We start from the raw sequence: 9,262 nt of genomic DNA on the forward strand, positions 1-9,262 counted from the left end.
AAGGCCTGGAAAATGTGCTTTGTTCTGCAGCATGTATGTTATGTTATCTGCTTAATATTATTATTTGTTCATACGAAAAAAGATACCACGATGTTGGGTGATGCACCAACAACGACGCAATGAAGAAACAAAATTTTTTTAGAATATATAAAATTTATTTATTGAGAGTATTTAAAAATTCCTCTGGTATATCGTGCGAAGATTTGCGAAGTTGCTGGTTAAGAATAATAAAATAATTAGAAGTTAGTCCTCTTTTTGCTAAGCAAGTTACAAACTGCAGAATAATGTGTAATTTACGTCATATAAAAATTAAAATACACACATGTAATTATACATGTTTAATTTTTCGTTCGGTCTTTAATATTATAAATAATAAAATAGTAAAGAATCGTTTATAATCTATTAATATAAAGGTTATTCAAACTGATCTCTAAATTCTCAAGCCATACAATCTGAAAGGTACAATTTTGTGCAGACTGTCATAAGCCGATTACTAGGCCCTCCAATTTGGCGGGAAATCTCCTCACACCTCCACAATGAGCTGCTTTGTGCAGGTACAAATTACACTACGGATTGACACCGGTAAGATTACCATTTCAGGGTTTTCTATACATGCAATTTTATACAGCTTATGTTATTAATTGTATTAAGAACGCTTGTTCTTCACCATTGCATCCACGTTTATTAGTTGATTCTGTGTTTAAGAGGTAACATAAAAAGGTATTTCCTACCGCGCAGTAGCTCATTGTGAAACCAGCTGCCACAAGAGGTTTTAAGAATAGAGAGTACGAGTACAAAGACCAGAAACTTACCAATGGGGGTTTGACGTCGTTCAAACTATAGATTTATGATATTAAATTACAATATTATACCACAGATAAAAAGAAGATAAACATGTTTAATAATGATATTCAATGGATTTTTAATATGCGTCATTCTGAAATATGGACATATAATCAAATTAGTACGTATACAGTTTATGTATGTGAGACAAAGTTATGTAATTTCTCTTACAACCCTTGTTAAAACAGAATTAAGATATAATACAATATTAAGTTATTAATGCCATATGAATATGTAGATAGAGAATTTAATAGTGTATAGTAATTGTTACCTCAACATAATTTACACCGACAGGCTGCTAGAACTTCCGAAGTTTCATTATCGAAACTTCTAGTACACTTGAAATATTAAATTCTTCGCTATGACTTAATTAAAGAATTTTTGAATTAGCTTATAGCTTCAGTTAGGATCTTATCGACTCAACGACTATTGTCGAATTCGAATTAAAAAGCTCTAGTGTCTAAGCAACAGCTGGAGAAAGCTCCAAGGTCATTGAACTCCTGTATACTTGTAAAAGAAGAACCGAGAAGGTTGCATTGCTAGGATGAAGTTGCCTTGGACCTGGGCACCGTCCTGTAATGGAATATAGGTAGCGTCAGAATTTTCGTCTTTTTCATTTACATAATTAAGACACATATTTTTTTTGTTTTACAAAGAATGAATCCTGGACCATTACATTAACCAAAATCGTATAGGCAGCCAAGAAATAATTGTTATGTATGAAGGACCGTCATTTTAAATTACTTTGGTAATATTTTGAACATTTTAGGCTGTGCGTAAATTAATGCTGTATCATTAATATTTGAAGTATGAAATCAAAGGCAAACGTGATAAATTAACTAGTAGACAGCGTGGTGGAGGATCTGGCTGTAAATTAGAACCTTAATGAACCATTAGCTAGGAATTAGCGATATAACATGGCGGACTAATGCGCTTGACGATTTAGTGCATACATTTTGTACCTGCGTTGAACAAAAATTATTACGAAATTTGTAGGAACTTAAAACACTCAAATCTAGAGTTATCGAACATTCTACAACAAAAGTTTTTAGTTTTTATCAAAAGGCAAGTTAAATGTGGACGTAAATAATGTGCCATAAACTAATTATATAAAAAAAACATGAGTCAGGCACCAAATAATGAATAAAAGAAAGTGTAAGAAACCGACTAGATAATATATACTTATATTGTAATAATTCCTCTTATTTTATTTACATCTTACCCTTTTTTCAAAGAAAATTGAGAATCAACTGTATGAAAACTAAGGAAAACCTTCGGATAACGCTTCTAGTTTTTTTTCATAAACATTACGGACTGGACATGTATCACAACTGAACAAATAATAATATTGTCTTTGCTTTATATCACTGGAGTTTCGAGTGTTTTTCAGCATTCATGATCACCTATAGACATTAATAAGTCAAGTCAAGTTCATTTATTTTAATTAAGCCTGTTTAAAGGCAAAATTACAAGTTAAAAATACTTAAAACAAAAATTACTAGTTGCCCCTTCCAAAAGGTAGTTTCATATCGAGAAGAATGGGTAAGAAACTTCATACTTTTTCTTTTAAAACAGTTTTTACAATATTTTGTATAATATATGTATAGATAGTTAATTATTATAGAAGCAATATTCCCAAGTACGTATACTCATATAATGTCACTCAGCAGTTATATAGAAATTATAATGTATATAATATTTCCGAAGTAATTTACTCATTTGTCATTCCATTGTTTGTATTGTCAGTATAAACGTAGCGAATTACATTAATTTTACCATACCTAAGCTCTTATTACGCTAATGAAGGGAAATTTACTTTGAAACATGCAGTTTCACAACAAATGTTATTTTCTCACAGAAGTTCTGTAGACAGTAATACTAGGCGATAATAATAGGTTTTAATTTAAACGCTTCAGGAATTCAGGTCAGGAATGGAACTTTACAAAAATGTGTAAGTATACTCCAATTAAAGTCAAATTTTTGACAATTCTTTACTTAAAAATTAATTGATAATACTCCAGGGCATTAAACATAACAAATGTCTAACATAATGATATACTTTTGTATGAAGTAATTCATGCTTGACCGTGGCTCGGCCGTGCCTAAAGGATGATTCACGGTACACCGTGTCGCGACCGGGCCGGGCCTCGGCCGGGACACGTCGACCGTGCGCCGGCCGGGACAGTGGTTCATGTTACACCGGGCTGTTTGGGTGTACGCACGTACGTGTTTGGACGACTATATCTGTTTTTGTCAAAAAAAAATTTAACCTTACTAAGATTTGACGTTGACTGCTCTGCGGGTGCCCGGGCGCCTACGTTCATGTTACGACGTGCCGGGGCCGGACCGTGCCGGAGCCGGGAAACAATACCCACCGACAATACAACGCCGTGCCCCGGCCGAGTCCGGGCGGCGCACGGCCGAGCAACGGTCAGGCATGAATTACTTCATACAAAAGTATATCATTAATGTTAGACCGTGCCCCGGCCGGGGCACGGCCCGGTCGAGACACGGTGTAGCGTGAATCATCCTTTACCGTGCTCTGCCGGGACTCGGCCGGGGCACGGCGTTGTAATGTCGGTGGGTATTGTTTCCCGGCTCCGGCACGGTCCGGCCCCGACACGTCGTAACATGAACGTAGGCGCCCGGGCACCCACAGAGCAGTGAACGTCAAATCTTAGTGAGGTTGAATTTTTTCTATGTACGATAAATATGGCTTTTTAAATCATCAATAATAAAACAGCCCGGTGTAACATGAATCACTGTCCAGGCTGGCGCACGGTGGCCGTGTCCCGGCCGATGCCCGGCCCGGTCGCGACACGGTGTACCGTGAATCATTCTTTATTTACACTTCGTTACATTTCAAGGGATGCAACGGGCGGCATTATCGCTAACTAGCGATCTCTTCTTGGCAAGTGTAAGGGAAAAAACAAAAAAATATAATGGCAAAGTGCAAGAAGTGCATAACCAAATCTACACCAATGCACGTTTGCACTACCTAAACTCAACTCATATCTGATCTACATACATTAGTATGCAGATCAGATATTGCATCAGTACGTATGTACAGCTGAAAGGAATTTCCTATGATATACTTGTAACTTAATCTCAAAAATCTAATTAATTTATCAGACCAAAAGTAAATATACTGTATAGTTACCAATTTCTTCAAGTTAGGTCAAGGTCAGTAATTCTACAGATACTAAATTATCCCTTTATATTATATTTATTTTCTTAGGTTCGTAGGTTTCGTAGGTTCTTAGGCAAATGGGTAGCAGATTCCGCCGCCCATAGACACTCACATTGCCAGAGGGCTCGCAAGTGCGTTGCCGGCTTCCAAGAATTAGTACGCTCTTTTGTTGAAGTAGTCGAATTAGTCCACATAGTGGTGGTGCGTATCAAAAACTGCCGTAAAAAATGCTCAGTTGTGAAACGACAGATATTCACAACATTAAAATTCTATATTTCATATTTTTCATTCTTTTTTTCTTTGATTATTGTTATTATGTGTGTTTATGTGGTTTCGTTAGTAATAAACGTTATGTCTATGTCTAAAATTAAGTGTTCAACAAGTAACACCACAAGAGAAGCTTTAGGCTAATTTTAACATACTAACATAATGACCAGAAAATGGTATAGGTACAATCTTTATATTTCACTATACAACCACACACAAAATATATAATTAATGAAAACTCAACGAGCAAAAATAAATTTAAAATTAAGGGACTACGAGAAGCGCTCGCAATATCCTGATAGCTTTATTCTGCAAGTTTCCTGAATATTCATGTTGTTGTTTCATACAACGCATACCGTCTTTATGATAACACATCCATGAACTTCCATCGATCCATAGACTAACATAACAAGCTTCTACTTGGTCGACGTTATAGAATATATTACGATATCGCGTGGCTTCTGTTACGGTTCAGTTTGAATCACCGAACAAGATGATTTTATAAAAATATAATTCGAATTAAAGTGTAGTTTGTTTTTCATTATAAAATTGAGGGTAAAATTTTTTACGGATGAAACGCAATAATAATATGAGCGTCACGAAGATGTGCAACGTTTTTGTCGAAGAAAAGGGAGAGAGCGATTGAGAGAGAGTGAGAAGGGCGAATTTTTGAAATATAACTTTATAATTTTATATTTTATGAAAAATAATTTATTAAAATCTGAAATGACGAATTGTAAATTAAAATGCCACGTGCTTTTATTATCGAAGAAATAAATTTATAATTAGTATTACTTTTCGTCACTTTTAATATTTTAATGACAATTAAATTCCTAACACATCTTCCTTTTTCCCTCCCTCTAAGTCTCGGAAATCTAAAGTTTAGATTTGTATAAATATGAACAAGACTTAAAAATTAGTTTGCCAAAGAAGTTTCACTTCTGACATGTGTACTTTGTGCGGACGCACTTTTTTTTTTTTTTTTAATTTGTATTTATAAAAAGGACAATATGGAACCATAAATGTTTGCTGAGCAGAAAAGGACTTCTTTCTTCAACTTAAAGTTCTTTTTTTTTTAATTTTAATATACTCGTACTTCTTTGAATTATTGTAGACAAGTCTAAGATTGATTTTAGGAGTTGTTTTTAAATGATAAAAATACATTATTTTTATATTGTAATATTTAGTACGGATAATGCCACTTGAATATAATTCTGCGACACCACAAAGCGTTGCATAAAACTGTGATAGCAACTAGTGAATAAACGTATTCATTTATTAGGAGGCTTAAGAATTTTTGAGGCCCGAACAATTGGTGTGTTAGGAAATGACGCGCTCGTATTTTTCTATTTATTGTGATTATGGTGTTGGTGAGCTTTTGACATCTATCATTTTTATTTTGTGTATCTAACACGTGTTGTTTTAGCTTAAATCAAACACGTAAAGTAGATAATGTACACTTTAAATATATAAATCAGGGCATTTTGATTAATTGATTTTAAAATGTCAGTGAAAACACTACTCACTTAGCTATGGCTTACAGCTACATGTAATACTAAATAAAATAAAACAGTTTTTATCTAAACTTCTTAGTCTGACCAGATAAAATCATTTTACATTATCTTGACTCAAGGCTAACATGATGTATTAATATTTTTTATTTTTTACCAAACACGGGCAGGCTCACCTGATATTGTAAGTGACACTTTTGCGTGAGGAAAAAAATGCACCATTCAACTGTAATGTATTTAACGACAAACAGATTTTCATTCACACGAGTGTTTTGGGGCCCCAGTATCGAACCCATTAATACAAGTACGCCTCTGTAGGCGCCGGCAACAAGAGTCGGAAATATGCAGTGCACTTTACGATTATTGCTTCCTCAAAGCTCTGTGTGACACTAGTGGAGACTGAACGCTGGTTTTATTGTTTATTATACTTTCAAAGGGGCAAATAGAATCCACGCTTCAAACACAAATATTGCAAGATTCTTTTGTGTAGCTACTCTAGACTTTTATGACAGCAACTATGAACTACGATTGCACGAAGATTTCTTTAATAAAATAAATATTTTTATATTGGAACTGCCCTGCGATTCTGTAACTCACTTCACGAACTCACACAGCGGTTTTCGCACCGGCGGTCTCTCTCAAATCAGTCGTGAAGCAGTAATTTTATGATTTGGCATTCTGATAAACAATAAAGTACAAGCTCCCACCTTTTCAGAATGCCAAATCATAAAATTACTGCTTCACGAGTGATTTGAGAGAGACCGCCGATGCGAAAACCGCTCTGTGAGTTCGTGAAGTGAGTTACAGAATCGCAGGGCTGTTGTTTTATTAATAAGTATAAATATCCAAAAAACGACATTCGATGTTTCAACAAGTAGAAGAGTTCTCAGCAATTCATGTGTTTTGTTTGCGGTGCAATTGTGAAATATTATTAACTTGCAACTTTTACATTGCATTATACAAAGATATAATTCTGACTAGCGGACCCGACAGACGTTGTGACATGATATTTCAAGCGATTAGGATATTTAACAAAGTATGAAAGTACCTGTAGCGCCATCTGCCGGATTTGTCAATCTAAATCACCAAGGGCGCCACCCAAACGCATACAAAAAATTCTGTCGAATCGTGACTGGACCGACAGGAGTTCAGTGCCATACACACTTACACTAGAATTATATATATAAAGATAAGGTGTGGGCATACCATAGAAATGAAATATAAAAAATAATATCGGAATTTTTAACTAAGTAAGAATGTTTTTGTTTTTGAGTATATTATTATATGTCTTCGATACAATCGACAGAAAAATGTTAATAGCATAGTCATAATTTGCGATAACTCTATAATCTGACCCTAAGACGTTAAAACTTATATTCAATGAAGCCGTTGAATAAAACGAACTTAAAATTTAAAATGTAAAACAATTTTAGAGTGTTTCCAAGGACAGGATTTCGCAGGCTTAAGTTTTCGTAACATGCGAGTATATCCTTTAGTAATCTGCATAATTCGCAGACGCGTCGCTATAAAAATGGTAATACGAACACGAGATTTGCTTTTCAGCGCTTTGTAATAAGTTGTTTGTGGCCTCGGGCCGAGTTTTGTACTTCATACGTTGTTTATTTTTATGGAGGGTGATATTTTATCTCATATTTTAGACGCTCGAATATAAGTGGGTCGTTTTAAATGACTTGTATAGTGTTTATAGCTTTTACCCGCGACTTCGAAAGCGTATACTTGGGAAACACAGCTATGGTAAAGCCAAGGTTGAAGGGCCAGAGTTTTTTACAGTATCGATCTTAGGTAAGAAAGGGCAACTATAGAAAAATTATTCAAAAGAATATTTTATTATAGAACATATAGCTTAATAATGCACTTAATTTACACATCTTTGCACTCAAAAACCAATTGCAATTGCTTCCAGCCAACCCATCATAAGAGCTAAGGCAGAGTGGCTAAGTGCACAAAAACAAAAGTGACGTCAACAACTCGAACATATAAATATGATAAAACCGACATAAATTGTACCAATATTTTTAATTTGCAGCATTAATAGTAGTTTTAGCCTAGTTGCATCAACGTCTCTCTTCCCTGGGGTTGGTAGTTCGATCCCCGGCTGTGCACCAGTGGACTTTCGGTGTATGTGAATTTAAAATTCGCTCGTACGGTGAAGGAATACACCGTGAGAAAACCGGGCATGCCATAGACCCAAAAAGTTACCACTGTGTGTCAGTCATAGATGGTTGATCCCCCTATAACAAAAACAAATAATCACGAAACAGATACAGACCTAAACGATTCTAGCGCCATTGATAATATTTTTAATATACAATTGTTGTTTATTAATTTCATTATTAATTATTTCTTAAGCTACGCACAAAATATTAAAACCGGGAAGTAATAAACTTGTAGCATCTAGATTTATGAAGGATTTTGTTATGCTTTCGCTAGATTAATTTTTAATTTAGAACTAGAATTAAGCTCGCGCACCACGTTTTAATTAAAGTTATTTTATGATACACTATATTTATACTTATACGATAAAATTTATATTAATTGTATAACTTATAACGAGAGTTATTTCCCGTAACTTGACGTCAATTAGAAGTAAAATTTCCATACTTTTTTCAAGAGATTTGTTCATTCCTTTTTCCTTAAGTTTTATGAATTTAGCGTAACAGACACCCAGTTTCTATATCCAATTAACCAGTTAAAGATTGTGTGAATTTAACCGCTAGAATAGTGTTTCCGATCGCTGAGCATATATCCCACATCTCGACTTCACCCATTAGGGTCTTCGGTCACATCTATCCGTGTCCATTCCCTTCCTCCACAAATCCCTAACAATTAGGACTGGTATTACAGATACATATAATATGTATTCTGTTACTTTAAGGGTCTGTTTCACAATGTATGGATAAAGTACCAAATAGCTATGCAACACAAATTATTTGAGAGATAAATTGTGCTATTTGACATTTCATCGGATTCATAACTTATGATGGACTTTATGTGGCGAATAGCGCTATCTGACAGTCGTGAAACGCAACAATAGTGTTTATGCTACCAATAAGTAATAAATAGCTAATTTGGAACTTATGTAGAACTTATCCGTACATTGTGAAACAGGCCCTAATAGTAATAGCGAATCGCCCGATTACATAAAACTATTACTCTTTTTTTAATGACTTATAAATTTGGAGCAAATATTTTTTTCAGGTTTATAACTGCGTATATGATAAACTACTTACTAACTTACCTACTCAAATTTATTAAAATCAAGAAGTCTTCTACATAAAGTTACTTGTTGGACACAATATTGTTTATCTTAAATGTTTTAATTAATAAAATTCCCGTCTAAGATTAAGATATGACTGAGAAAGTATGCAAGTAATCACTTAAGCTAAATAGATCATCGATCAACGAAAAACTTCGCTCAGAAACATCAGCA

The sequence above is a fragment of the Pieris napi genome, chromosome 20 (assembly GCF_905475465.1).
Source record: "Pieris napi chromosome 20, ilPieNapi1.2, whole genome shotgun sequence".
NCBI lineage: Eukaryota > Metazoa > Arthropoda > Insecta > Lepidoptera > Pieridae > Pieris > Pieris napi.